This window comes from Leucoraja erinacea, chromosome 2, assembly GCF_028641065.1.
Source record: "Leucoraja erinacea ecotype New England chromosome 2, Leri_hhj_1, whole genome shotgun sequence".
Lineage (NCBI taxonomy): Eukaryota > Metazoa > Chordata > Chondrichthyes > Rajiformes > Rajidae > Leucoraja > Leucoraja erinaceus.
The window spans coordinates 41775715-41791456 of record NC_073378.1 but is presented as its reverse complement, the minus strand read 5'-3'; the positions used below and the strand labels follow the sequence as shown (position 1 = coordinate 41791456).

Sequence of the window (15742 nt, the reverse complement as noted above, 5' to 3'; positions counted from 1 at the left end):
CAAGTGAGAATTTGTAATACGTTGACTCTGGCAAGCAATGTATTATAGGGTATATTCTGTAATAAACTGTGACTTCCAATATTTGATGTGGCAGCAAGATCTGTGTGCAGGCATCCCTCAGTATCTCTATTCAAAGTCTTTGATCCAGATATTTAGGTCTCCCTCAGGTCATTTAGGTCATACCAGCAGAAGCACAAGATGACAGAAGTGACGAGATGCACAATCCTGTAAAAGCCTGGGCTGTTTAAGTAAGAGCATTCTAAAGGTGGATAAGACTGTTGTTCAGAGGGAGTAGGAATTGCCTGCTTACATAATAAGAAAACATTACACTATATCTGCCTTGGGAAAACACTTCAGGCTGTGAAGAGAAAGACTTGCTCTGTTTTGAAGACAAAAATCACAATTTCTTAGCAGTGCAGTTTTTGACTGAAATCCAGGGGCTGGCTTTAAACTACTGTCCTATTGCAGTTATTTAATATTCTCTGGTTTGTTTTTGCTGAATTGGACATTCCTTTTAAGGGAAAGCTGGCAAAATGTTTCAATTAATACTAATTGTTCTTTCCTTCATCAACCAATATGGACTCAGACAAAATGCATTTAAAGAGAAAGGATTAGGCTTTTTTTCCGTCATTTAAAATATTTTTTCTAAATATTTCCAAATATTCTGTTTTAATAAACAATTGATGATGCACATATTTTCATTACCAAATGAAAAGCTGTTGGAATTGATTTGGATTGATTATGCCTGTTAAAAGATCAACATGATGTGACAGATGCTCATGTGGCTATATTGCTACAAACCTGAAAGTGGGACCTGGTTGATCTTTATTTGAGTGAATAAGGCAGAGGTGATTGTTTAAGGGGATTGTTAAAGATAGTACATATTCTGACTGATATCCTTTCTGCAACTAAATAAGGGCTGGCAAAATGTACACATATTAAATAGTAGTAACAATTATCTGAAGGTTCTCACATCACAGGTCTATTTAATATTCCTATTTTAATATGCAGCAGCCAGTTCAAACTTCAATCCATCTGGTAGTCTTGTAAATTAGTATTTCAGTCCTTCATGAAGGTGAAATCCGTCTAACAATAATAGATTGCCTGATAGTTGTAGTTCAGAAAACGACAGAAAACAGTTCATCCAGGGAAATAAAGTCACATCCACAACTGCCACAGTCACCCATGGTGTTCCTCAGGGATCGGTGCTGGGGCCACTGCTTTTTATCATCTATATTCAACCTCTTGGCAATATTCTCCGTCATTTTGGAATCAATTTTCACTGCTACGCCGATGATACACAACTTTACCTCTCCACAAAACCAAACACCTCCCTTCCCCCAACTGCCCTCACCACCTGTCTTCAAGCTATCAGCAACTGGATGTCACTCAACCTTCTAAAACTCAATGGAAATAAAACAGAAATCATGCTAATTGGCTCAAAGTCCACACTCTCCAAAACCCACCCGTTCACCATTTCAGTTGATGGCTCACCCATACCCACCTCCTCCCATGTCAAAAGTCTTGGCGTCATTCTGGACAGTACACTTTCCTTTGGCCCCCACATCAGCAATATCACACGCTCTGCATACTTTCATCTCCGCAACATCTCCAGACTCCACCCCTCCCTCTCCAAAGACAATACAAAAGTCCTCATCCACGCTCTGGTCACATCCCGCATCGATTACTGCAACGCCCTCCTCACTTGCACCTCCAATAAACTTCTTCATCGCCTCCAATGCATTCAGAACTCTGCAGCCCGGATCATCACCCGCACCAGATCATCGGACCACATCACACCCATCCTCACTCAGCTCCACTGGCTCCCTGTGCACCACCGGATTAACTACAAGATTTTACTGCTGACCTTCAAAGCCCTACATCACCTTGCTCCCCAATACCTCCCTGACCTGCTGCTACCATACACTCCTTCCCAGTCACTTTGTTCCTCCTCAGCTGCAATTTTAACTGTCCCCACATTTAGACTCAGCACCATGGGTGCCAGAGCCTTCAGCTGCTCTGCCCCACGTCTCTGGAACACTCTCCCACCTCCCATCCGTCACCTGGACACTATCGATCAATTCAAATCACAACTCAAAACACACCTGTTTAGATTAGCATACCCGACATAACTTCCACCATATTCACCCTGATTTTAATTGCTTAAAATGTTTTGTGTATTTTTTGTTTTTTTTTTTTTGTTTTTAATCAACTTGATTTTAATATTGATAAATGTATTGTGATTTTATGTCCTGTAAAGTGTCCTTGGGTGTCCAGAAAGGCGCCAGCAAATAAAATGCAAATTATTATTATTATTATTATTATTATCATAGCTGTAGTTAAACATTTGCTAATTAGAGGACCAAAATTATTGTGATATTAAAATGTGCAATATCATTATCATGTTATTAATTAATTATGTCAATATCTAAATATTATCTCTTTTTTTGATAGAAAAATTAAAAGTATTTGTAAGTAACAGAGAAGAGCCTGAATAAATACATCAAGGGATCTTGGGGTCCAAGTCCATAGCTCCCTGAAAGTGGCAACACAAGTAGATGGAGTGGTAAAGAAGACATACGGCATCATTGCTTTCACAGTCAGGGCATTGAATACAAGAGAAGTCAGGAAGTCACAATGGGACTTTGATTAGGCTGCATTTGGAGTATTGCATGCAGTTCAGGTTGTGCCAATCCAGGAAAGATGTGGTGACTTTTTAAAGGGTGCAGAGGAAGTTTGCTAGAATGATACCTGAATTAGGGGGTAATTTTGGGGATTATAATAACCGATTTTTGTTTTGATTCTAGTTATTTTCTGATATTTTGAGGTCAGTATGGAGTGACCTAAAGGATAGGTTTTCATGAACAACAGAAGGTATCAAACTCCAGCTGTAATTTGAGTTGATCTTAGTACAACTTGCCTTTTGAATCTAATAATTTGAGCGTTTGACTATTCCTTTTATGGGTCCAAGATAATATAAGGCATTATCGACCATTTTTCCACTGTTTTAATTGTTTTAATATATTATCCTCTATGACATGTAGAATTGTGTTAGATCAACTGTGTAAACCAATAGGCAAGTACAGAGTAAGTAAATGCGTTAGGAAATATCTGTTCAGATGGAGAGTAATGGGTTTGTCCCACTTAGGTGACTTTTTAGGTGACTGCAGGAGACTCCCTGTAGGCCGACTCATCAGCAACAACGATGAGTCGGCCTACAGGAGGTCCAGCACTTAGCAGCATCGTGCGCTGACAACAACCTGGCCCTTAACTCCAAGAAGACCAAGGAGCTCATTGTAGACTTCAGGAAGTCCAGAGGCAGCACGCACACCCCCATCCACATTAACGGGACGGAGGTGGAACGTGTTTCTAGCTTCAGGTTCCTGGGAGTCAACATCTCCGATGACCTCTCTTGGACCCACAATACCTCAATTCTGATCAAGAAGGCTCACCAGCATCTCTTCTTCCTGAGGAGACTGAAGAAGGCCCATCTGTCTCCTCAGATCCTGGTGAACTTCTACCGCTGCACCATCGAGAGCATCCTTACCAACTGCATCACAGTATGGTATGGCAACTGCTCTGTCTCCGACCGGAAGGCATTGCAGAGGGTGGTGAAAATTGCCCAACGCATCACCGGTTCCTTGCTCCCCTCCATTGAGTCTGTCCAAAGCAAACGTTGTCTGCGGAGGGCGCTCAGCATCGCCAAGGACTGCTCTCACCCCAACCATGGACTGTTTACCCTCCTACCATCCGGGAGGCGCTACAGGTATCTCCGTTGCCGAACCAGCAGGTCGAGGAACAGCTTCTTCCCGGCGGCTGTCACTCCACTCAACAACGTACCTCGGTGACTGCCAATCACCACCCCCCCCGGACACTTATTATTATTTATTCAAATCATTTGCTATGTCGCTCTTCCAGGGAGATGCTAAATGCATTTCGTTGTCTCTGTACTGTACACTGACAATGACAATTAAAATTGAATCTGAATCTGACTATGTAGTCGCCACATGTTCGCGGGTAGTTGCAGGGTAGTCGTCTTCATGGTCGTGAGGAGTTCCCGCATTCTGGGAACTAGTCGTGGCCTCATTACGGTTGCTGCAAATTTTTCAAAATGTTAAAAAATTTACGACGACCAGAATGAAGCCGCCATGGAGAGTAGCGAGAATTCTCGTGCCGTAGGTGAGTCGCCAGGAGGTCCTAGTGGGTTTCCAGGAGGTCGAAGGTTCTCGTAGTTTCTCGTAGGTTGTACCGGTCAAACCGGTGAATTTCATTGGCTCATTGGGAAAAAAATCGTAAGCAATAGTTTTCAGAACCAAGGATAAACGATCGGTAATGTTAAATGTCCGCCGAGCTTCACAGCCGTGTATCTCTGGCTTCTTAAAAGTTGGCTCCACTCCTTCTCCCTCCTTCTCCCCCCTCTCCCCCCTCTTTTAAAGGACTTACCATACACTGTGCTTTAGCCGTCTTAATTACAATGCCAGCCTTCCTGTTCATCACGATGTGTGTCTGTATCACCTTGGCTTTGCACCGTGTGAATTTCACTCAGACAGCGCTCCCCCCTGTCCCTCGCCTGAATAACGGGCTGGTGAAGGAGACGATGTGTGCACTCTGACAGTCGCCGTTTCAGTTGCCGGTTTTTCAGGCGACTGCCGGCAACTTGACAGTCGTGGCAGTCGACTGAAAAATCGCCTAAGTGGGACAGGCCCATAAGCACTGACACAGACTAGACAAATATGAGACCTCTAATACAGATATGAGACCTCTAATACATCTAGACAAATAAACTACATCTCCATGTTGCTTTGAATTAATTTGACTTTGATCTTTGCAACAGTTCTCATTGTAATGGTAAAAAGGAAAATGTGAGAATTGCATGGCAGGCTCTTAGTACACATGCTGAATTCACTAAACATTGTTGCAGTAAGTTCCTCCTTCAATAGATCATTTTCTGCATCATTTGCAACAATTTATACGGTGTGTGTGTCTGTGTTGTTCAGGCTGTGGACTCGCTGATCCTATCAGGGCACACTGACAAAGTAAACCCATTTGAGTTAGCTATTTCCCAGCCACATCTGCTCTCTGATTTATGAATAACATAGTCAATTTGCGCAAAATGAAGAAAATTGCCATTGTCATGCTGTCTAACGTTGATGCTCAGTGGTTGCTAGCAGTTTTCAGGTGCTTTCCAAATTTTAATCCTTTCATGATATTAAACAAGGAAAGAATGGAGCATATGACTATTGGAGGAATTGCAGGAGTTACAACATGGCATGTAGAACATAGAACAGTACAGCACAGGATTATCTGTACCAAACATAATGCCAAATTACACTGATCTCATCTGCCTGTACATGATCTGTATCCCTCTAGTCTCTGCACTTCAATTTTCCTATCAAAAAGCTTGAAAGCTCCTGTTATATCAGCCTCCTCCACCTCCCCTGGCAATGTGATCCGGGCCCCAAATACTCTGTGTAAAAAAAAAAGCCCTGCATATCTCCCCCTCCATCTATACCCTCTAGTGTTGAACGTTTCCACCCCAGAAACAAAGATCTGTCTACCCCATCAACATTTTCTATACTTCTATCAAATCTCCCTTCAACCTCCAACGTTCTAGTGAAAACAATCCAAGTCTATCCAATGCTCTTCCTGTAGTGAAACCCTCTGATCCAGGCAGCATTCTGGTAAACCTCCTCAGCGTCCTCTCCAAAGCCTCCACATCTTTCCTGAAATGGGGCGACCAGGACGGCTCGCAATACTCCAAATGCCTATGAAGCTGCATCATCATCCCAGTTGAGTTGTGCTTTTGCATTAAGTGCAATTGAACACCGACCATGGGGTATTTTGTTGAATGGTGGTGATTAGGAAATGGGATCCAAGGCAATACATTATTTCCTTCCTCTGTGGAATGAATGTGCTGCTTTAAAGTCGTGCCAAGAATCTGTTGTGTACATATGAGAAAGCCCTGGGGGTCAGTGAGTCATCCAAAAGATTGCATCTCTGATAGTGCTGCACCTCCTCAGCATTGCCTTGGTGGGTCCACAGAAACCTTTGTCCTTGGTTCGTTGAAGTAGAAATTAAACTCTGGATCTTCTGAAAAAGAAAGCCACAAAATGGTGGAATAAATTACTCCTGAACTCCAGTCTGAAGAAACATCACTTCTCCATGTCTTCCAGAAATGCTTCCTGGCCTGTTGAGTTACTCCAGCGTGTTGTATCTTTTTTTGTAAACCAGCATCTGCACTTCCTTGTGCCTGGAACCTCGGACAAGAGCTGTATCTACTGAAAAATATCTGTTGCTCCAAAGTCTGAGAAGGTAGTTGAGACATGTATTATAACAATATTTAAAAGACACTTGGATGGGTATATGGATCAGAAAGGGGTTGGAAGGATATGGGGCAAATGCTTAATGATTTGGAATGAGCTTAGCTGGGGCATCTTGGTCAGTATGGACCAAAAGGGCCTTTTGCTGTGATTCTATCCAGACTCATAAATTAATAGCAAATAAACATCTTTATTTATATCTTTATCTTTTTATGTCTATTTCCTTATAACATAGGAGACAATGTCAGCTCTGAGCAATCCCAATTCCCCTTCTTCAGCATCTGCAGTTCCTCGTGCCCCCTCTCTCCTCTCACACGCCTATTAACACACACCCCCCCCCCAATTCTCCCTCTAGCGACATATACCAGGGGTAATTTTCAGTGATCAATTAACCTAGTAACCAGCATGTCTGGAAGGTGAGAGGAAACCAGGGAAACAGTTCACAGGAAGATTTTGAAACTCCATACAGCAACAGAGATTAGTAGTGGACATGGGCTGATGGAGCAGTGACTCGGCTGCAATGACTGCCATGCCTGTGGCTGCCCCACCATCCATCTATCTGTGAAACTTAAAGGGCCTGTCTTACGAGCATGCGACTGCATGCAGCAAGCACGACCTAACGTAGTCGCTTGAGCCGTACGGCCTCGCGGAGCCGGTCCCACTTCGATCGCCAGAGCCGTAGGGAGTTGTGCGGAGCTGGTCCGACATCGCGCGGGGCTCCGAAAAACTGACACTGTTCAAAAATTCTGCGCGGCAACGGCGGCCCTGCCGGCCCGAAGCTGCGTCGATGCCGTACGCACCGCCTCGACGGGCGTGCGCAGCGTCTTGACGCCGTAAGTCACGCGCGAACTTCCCGTAGACTTCGCTCGAACTTCACGTCACTCACTCGACCTCCGCGTGGCCCCACGTTTCCGGTTTGGTCGTGCTTGCCGCATGGAGTCGAATGCTCGTGGGACAGGCCCTTTACTCTCAGTTTACTCACACATTACTGTTGATGTCCCAGTTCCATCAATATAGATGGAATTCATGTAAAGGCAACGAAGGTAAGCTGGTCAAGACCAGATGATGGGAAGACAATGCTATATGGATATAGTAAATAGAAAGGATTTTTCTTAATTGATTGTTTTTGCTTGGAACCTCTGCATTGTGTAAATTTAAGAGATCATTTTGTCTGTATTGTCAAGATACTGCAGTGGCTGTGCATATTTTTCAGAGAGACAACATCAAAGATATTAGAGGAGCATATCTTTGAACAACATGCAATGAGGGAAAATGTTTTATTGTTGCAACAAACCATTATCAGTGCATTGTGGAAAAAAGACTAGAATTGAAATCATTTAGATTGTTGCATGACAGTGTGAGGTAGAATATTTATAAATAAGAAAGACCTGAAACCTTTAAAAGACCTGAAACATTTAAAATAACTTAGACTGATTATTTTTTAATTATCATCAGGTAGCTGGGATTTTGAACGTGCAGATATTTTTAATTATTGCATTAATCATACGGAGTACATACAAGGAAAATGTAGCCATGAATTATTTCACAGAATAAAGAGCTGGACAATAGATGTTAGCAGAATAGGCAGATTGCTTTAAATAATTTTATTTATCATTAATTCTTATTTTGTTAACATATCTGTTCATTGCTAACGATGGTCTATTTCTCACGTTTGTTGTGTGATGTGCGGTGACTGTCCGGAATATTTGGATGAGTCTCAGAGTACACTGAACAAAAAATGCTGACAGGGTACTTTCTGATAATCTTGTGATAATTACATTTTTGTAATCCTGCTTGTGCCAGACGGGATGTGGAACTATATGCAAGGTCTTATGCCACATTACATGCTCAAAGCTTCCTCGGTTTGAATGCAGGGATATGCCATGCTGCAGAATGGATTTGCTCCGACACAAGACAAGTTTGAGATCGCGATTCTTAGCCAGGGAAGGTTTTGCAAAATGCCAAAAGCAGCAGAAATGTAGGGATCGCCTGCATCTCCATTTCTATAATGATAAACAATTTATGGCACAGGTGAGGTTGGCGGATTCCACGAGTAAGGTGTAAAACTGTCATTGTTTGAGCCCTCAGGCATTGAAACCAATTGTAATACCCAAATGATAATCCAACTGAGATTAGTGGACAACAGATGGGGGATTCAAACCTGGGACATTATTTTATTACAAACTCAGTACCACAGCAGATGGTGCATTTATCAACTCAACAATCAAGGGAGAATTGTGGATTCCCATTTCATTTCTATTCAGGGGGCGTCAGTATTAGACCCACTAAAATAAATGTTGGTGACTCCCTCATCAGCTGGATGTCTTTGTACGTGCATTGAGGTATGAGCAGACTAAATTTTGACGGCTGGTGGGTTTTTTACCCCAAGTTTTTTTGGTTTTTTTAATCAAAAAATGTATTCAATTATTAAAAAATAATATTTACACTACAATAAAACAAGCCAGAACCCACCACCATAATACAATACAAACATATATCCATAATAAACTATTATACAATTATGATACAATCCTTATTGAGGATAAATTCTACACCATGCGGAGCCCAGCGGTCCCGGAACTCCCTCAGGGTGCCCGCAGACAGGGCGTATTCCCTTTCTAACCGCACCCAGGCACGCACGTAACCCCGGAAAAGGGGCCCAAGTTCTTGGTAGTGAACTCTTTCCAGTGTTAGGAAATTAGACATTGGAACAAAATTGGCTGAGATCTTTTTTCAGTAAAACACTCCATTAAAAATCTTTCTATGTTTTTAGAGTGTGGTCTTTTCAACTGGTGTAAGTGTCTTTTGGGCAAAGTGACAGGTAGTTTTGCTATCATTTTACAGATTTTTATTTTTATTATACTATCTTTCAGCATGCATTTCTTTAAAAACCCTAGATAAGTATTAATGAATCAATTCGCTCCCCATCTGAATACACTCTGCATCTTTATAGCATGTTTCCGCACTGTCATTCTCCCTTTTCTCACTGTTTCCCCTTCTAGGCTTTCCTTTTGTTGTTGTGATCATCTGTCTTCTTGCAGCTCCCATTACCACTCCTGTTTTGTGGTCTGTGATAATTAACCTTTACGTTGCTATGGTTATAATAACTCCATTCCCCGAGGGTATAATCTAGCCTCAACGTATTGATTCAAAAAAGGTTTGAGTGGAGTTGCCCTAGTTATGCTGCTGTGCTCTCTGTGGGGATTTTTCCATTCATTCTTCCATATTGCAAGAACAAACAGTGTTGCCATGGTTTCACCATTTCCCCCCCAGTAATTGATGCTAAATCCTTTGCAATTATTGAGTGGATTGGGAAGATTCCTGATGAACTGGAGGGAAAGTTATAATTTATCTACCCAATGTCAGAACTGCAACTTGGTTTTTTTTTCTCTCTCTTATGACAATGTGTTGTGAATATTTTACTAATGGCAGAAGCTAAACCAGAGGTCCCTAACCTCCCTGCCAAGGTAAACAAAGAACGCCTCTTCCTTTAATCATGCCGTCTGACTCTATCCTGCAGCTAAACCTCTGCATTATCTTGAAGGAGTCAGACTGCATGATTAAAGAAAGAGAACATAGACACAAAATGCTGGAGTAACTTAGAGGGACAGACAGCATCTCAGGAGAAAACCAATACCAATATATCCAGCATTTGGTGTTTATATCAGATTTCTCGTATCTGCAGCGATGTTCCTTTCAGTTCCTGTTTTAAAATAAAAATCAGTGCCACTGCCACAATCTTCAGGCCAGTACCTCAATGTTCAGCATGTGTGAGTGTTATACCCCATTGCAATTATGGCCTGATCCATATCCCAGCTTACTCTGTTACAAGCTCTACACAAACATACATTTTAAAAAAGTCTGTACCATTGAGTTACAGCGAAAAGCTTTTGTTTGCATGCTGATCAATTAAATCAGATCATACCGTACACGAGTAAAATTAAGTCATGCACAAGAACAACAGGTTGTGCAATGAGAATAAATAACAGAGTGCAGAATAGAGTGTTACAGCATTGTAACAATACAGTTACAAAGGAAAAGTTTAGTGTCCGCAATGAAGGCAGGTTGGAAGATTGGGACTACACCCTGATTTATGGGACAACCGTTCAGTAGTCCGATACAAGAGAGGAAGAAGCTGTTCCTGAATCTGGTGATATGTGCTTTCAAGTTGTTGGGTCTTCTGCCCGACGGGAATAAGAAGAGTGAATGAAGAGGGTGTAAATGGTCCATGATTATGTCGGCAGCTTTCCCAAGGCAGCATAAAGTGTAGTTGGGTCGCACTTGTAGAGAGAGAGATACTGTAGAATTAATGTTTCAGGTTTGGACACAGATCACAATAAAAGGTTGAACACCCCAAAGGCCTACATTTATCTATTTTTCATCTATATATCACACCCATGGGGCCATTATGAAGAGTGAGTCTTAGTGCTGAAAATTGCCAGACAACTTGATCTCTTGTGGAAGTGTACTTGGCAGATTAGCCAGTAAACTATGCTACACAGACACCAACAGTCAGTCGGTGCTTGCCAATAATGGTAACTGGATAGTGATTAGAATCAGGGGCCAATAAAAACGGCTTCACCTTAACCTGAAGTGCTAAAGCAGATTGAATAATTTTAGTTAAGAACAATTGACACGGCACAGAGTGTGAAACAAACAGTACTTTATTAGGAGGGAAGGGGGGGGGGCATTCCTGAGTCAAAGGAAAGTGTTTGTTTGTAATTCAAAAAATGCCTTGTTTAAGTGAAAAATCTGATTCCTAATGGTAAAATGTTAATCATTTAAAGAAAAGTTTCAACCATAGCTCACCAGAAAATGCTAATACTTAATTTAATCTCATCCAGACCAGCAATATTCAAAAGAAGTGTCTTTGTGACACTGAAATCTACAGGTTGTAGCACAGGAATATTAGCAGAAAAGTAGAACATTATGGTTTTGAAACTGGCTCAAAAATCATGCTGAACTGTTGGGTGAAAATTTGTGGCACAGACATTGTGGGCCGAAGGGCCTGTTATTATGCTGTCCTGTGCTGTTCTGTGTTTTATATTCCTTGTGAAATTAATTTGAATACAATTTTTATTAATTTTGACGGCAATATACACATTATGCTACACCATGTGCATATACTTATTTGCGAGTCCATAGCACAGAGGTTCTGCCTAGTTTAGTTTATGTGGTATGCTGCATTCCAGCTATAGCTACGGCAAGCAGTTTAAGATGTTCAGATGTCCTGAAAACCTCTTAATAATTGGTTATTACTTTCCCAATAATGCTAACGATGCATATGAAGACATATGAAGAAAGACTGGATAGACTCGGCTTGTGCTCGCTAGAATTTAGAAGATTGAGGGGGGATCTTATAGAAACTTACAAAATTCTTAAGGGGTTGGACAGGCTAGATGCAGGAAGATTGTTCCTGATGTTGGGGAAGTCCAGAATAAGGGGTCACAGTTTAAGAATAAGGGGGAAATCTTTTAGGACTGATATGAGAAAAACATTTTTCACACAGAGAGTGGTGAATCTCTGGAATTCTGCCACAGAATGTAGTTGAGGCCAGTTCATTGGCTATATTTAAGAGGGAGTTAGATGTGGCCCTTGTGGCTATAGGGATCAGGGGGTATGGAGAGAAGGCACGTACGGGATACTGAGTTGGATGATCAGCCATGGTCATTTTGAATGGCGGTGCAGGCTCGAAGGGCCGAATGGCCTACTCCTGCACCTATTTTCTATGTTTCTATATTTCTATATATGAAATGGACCAATTATGTTATTGTGCAGAAACAAGGAATTGTTGATGCTGGTTTACAAAAAAAGGCTGAAGTAGGGTCCCGACCCGAAATGTCACCTGTCCATGTTCTCCAGGGATACTGCCTGGCCTGCTGAGTTCCTCCAGCACTTTGTGTCTTTTTTTAAATATTATTGTGCACCATGCTACTCTTAGAGTTGGATTAGACATGTTTATTCATTGCCATGAAAATGCCATACCTGGTACCAAGTAGTGCCTAACCAGGCTGCAAAAATATATGCTGAATATCATGAGGTTCACATGTTAACATTACCAACCAGCAAGGCACAAATAGTTATATATATTTTTTAAAGCTGCATACCCTTGGAGGCCTATGACCAGTGATGTGCTGCAGGGGTCGGTGATAGGTCCGATGTTCTTTGTCATCTATATTAACAATTTGGCTGAGAATGTAATAGGCATAGTTAGTAGGTTTGTTATGATACAAACATTGGTGGTACAGTGGACAGTGAAGAAGGTTATGTAAGATTACAACTGGATCTAGATCAACTGGGAAAGTGAGTTGAAGAATGGCAGACAGAATTTAACTTGGACATGTGCAAGCTGTTGTATTCTGTGATCTTTTAAACCAAGGTACCTACACTGTAAATGGCAGGGCCTTATGGAGTGTAATAGAATAGAGAGATCTAAGGGTACATAGTTGCCTGAAAGTGGTGACACAGCTAGGCAAGTGGGGAAAAAGGCTTTTAACACAGAAGCCTTCTGCGTGAGTCTTCACAGAAGACTGAGATGAGGAAAAACTTTTTCACCGAGAGAGTTGTGAATCTGTGGAATTCTCTGCCACAAAAGGCAGTGGAGGCCAATTCACTGGATGTTTTCAAGAGAGAGTTAGATATATCTCTTAGGGCTAATGGAATCAAGGGATATGGGGAGAAAGCAGGAATGGGGCACTGATTTTGGATGATCAGCCATGATCATGTTGGATGGTGGTGCTGGCTCGAAGGGCCGAATGGCCTACTTCTGCAACCATTTTCTATGTTTCTAAACCTTTCTTGATCAGAGCACTGGATACAAGAGTTGGAACGTTGTGTTAAAAATGTACAAGAGACCGCACTTAAAGGGGACATAAGGAACAACTTTTTCCACACATAAGATGATGGATATATAGAATGAGCTACCAAAAGAAGCTGCAGGTACAATAGCAATACTTAAAAGACATTTGAACAAGTACATCGACAGGAAACGTTTAGAAGTATGTGGACCTGAAGAAGGCAAATGGGACAAGCTTATTTGATTGGCATGGACAAGTTGGGCCAAATGACCTATTTTCATGCTGTATATCTATATAATTGTGAATTATCTTGGGGATTTGCATGAGCTGTCCTTTTATTTTTCAGAGATTAGAAACAGAAAATGATGGAAACACTTAGCAGGTGAGGCAGCATCCCGAGTGAGATACACAGTCAATGATTTGGGTTTGAAACCTTTCATCAGCAGACAACCTCTAAATGCCTCATTAACCCATTTGCCTGGCTTCACCCTATCACAGATATTCCCTTCATCCTATCAATGCTCTTTCCCTTCCCCCTCCACCCTCCCCTCCCCCCCCCCCCCCCCCCCCCCCCCCCCCCCCCCCCCCCCCCCCCCCCCCCCCCCCCCCCCCCCCACCCCCCGTGCATCCCACATTTCCAAATACTCTCTGCATCTTAAAATTAACATATTTTTTTCTTTCATGTCCTGATGAAGGGTCCCTAACTTAAATTATTAAGTTAATTTCTCTTTCCACAAAATGGTAATTTGCCTGCAAAGCGTTTCCAGATTTTTTTGTTTTAATTTTGGATTTTGAACATCTTTTGTGAATTTCTTTTATTTTTCAGGTTTCGTTGTTTAAAAAAAAAACTGCATTGTTTGTTGAAATAAAAAAATATTATTGAGTATCTGACCAAAAATCTGTAGTAGCAAGATCTACTGTATCTCTTGAATGGTGGCATTTGTGCCAGATAGTCATGGAATGACACAGTGTGGAAAAAGAGCCTATAGCCCACCAAATCCATGCCAGCGGCAAATCCATAACAGAGAACCAATCTATGTTAATCCCATGTTCCAATACTTGGCTTGTATCCTTCTTATTCTTGTCCTTCTATGTTCCTGTTAATGTATTGGTTTCCTTCCTTCCCAAATACGTGTGGTTCAGTAGCTTAATTAGACACTGTAAATCGTATCTGATGTGTAAATGAGTGTGGGACCTGAGTGGGGTGAGCAGTGGGAATTGATGGGAATGAGATTAATGTGGGATTAGTATAAATGGATGGTTGGGGGATGGCAAGGACTTGTTGGGCTGCAGAGCCTGTTTCGTGCTGTATATTTCTCTATAGGTTATTGCTCCCATTGTAGAAAACAAAATTGCACTAAGGCTTTTAAGTAGAATCCCATCTAAGTATTTAGATAAGCACTTGAATACCAAGCACTATTCAAGTAGTTAAGCGTTGTGGAGTTCCCCTCCTCTACCTACGTGGGCAAGGCTTTCCAGAATTAGATAATTCTGCATCTTCCCCTGTGCAATCACATCCTACCTACAGTGTGGCCACTACAAGCATACAGTACGTCAACTATGGCCCGATGAATAATGTACATAGTGCACCATAACCTCCTCGCTGTTGCTCCGTTCAAATTGATGTGAACGTCAGGATAATAAGTAATGTGATTAATATAGGATTAGTTCAAAATAGGTGGCTGATGGATGGCATAGATTTGCTGGGCCAAGGAGCCTGCTTAGTGCTGTATCTTTCTCTATAACCTATGACTCCTGTATGTAGAAAGTAAAAATTGTATCAAGGTTCTTCCGCAGACTACATGAATCACAGAAACATGTAAAAGGGGCACCAAAGCTATCTACTTGAAGGGAGCAGCTGAAGAGCTGGAATTTACCTGCTGGTCCTCAGATTGTGCAAACAACAGCTTTAAATGTGCCTCAAATAGAAAATTGAAGAAGGTAAAATTTGATGCAGTTGGCGCAGATTTCTGCTCTAGCGCTGTGCATCACAACAAGTACAAGCTCAGCGGTACTAGTGGACAAAATGACCAGTCATTCGGTATGGGAATTCATTGCAAAAAACTTAGAATTAGCAGTAAATTGATGGTTGCAACATGCTGGGGTATTGTCTTTTTAAATAGATCAAGACCCATTAAACTTTCTCCTGGAGTAGGTTTATTATGTGTGAATGAATCATTGCTTTATTGTCACATGTGACAAGTCACAGTAAGATTCTTTATTTGCATACCCAAGCTATGCAATAGTCACCACATAAAGAGTGCGTACAAAGTTACAAGGCAGCCCGCAACTGGTCTACCCTTTGTTCTTCCCGTCTTCCCCCCTCCCTCACAGCAGTCTACCCACACCAGGTTCTCCATTGTCCTCCCCTCCCCCCTACCTCACAGCATCCTCACTCCGCGTGATCCACCCTCATCCATCGGTCGGCGCCAATATTATTGCTTAGTTCCAACCCTTGTCATTTTGAAAATATATAATATTGTTGACTTATCTTATGTGCAGAATCATCTCACAGCAATATGATAATAAGCAATTATCAGTTTAGTTTATCGTTACGTCTTCACGTACAGTGAAATGCTTTGTTGCCCGCTAACCAGTCAGTGGAAAGGCAATACATGATTACAA

General features: G+C 41.8%; 1 protein-coding gene across 4 annotated transcripts in view; it reads left to right on the top strand.

Moving 5' to 3' along the window:
* fam171a1 (family with sequence similarity 171 member A1) overlaps positions 1 to 15742 on the top strand; it is a 189685-nt gene that overhangs the window by 113433 nt on the left and 60510 nt on the right. The window contains exon 2 of one of the 4 annotated variants that reach the window (XM_055655753.1): positions 13464 to 13499. The exons of the other annotated variants lie outside the window; for them this stretch is intronic. The gene's annotated coding sequence lies outside the window, so the exon portion shown is untranslated. The remainder of the gene's footprint in view (positions 1 to 13463; positions 13500 to 15742) is intronic. 4 annotated transcript variants of the gene reach the window in all.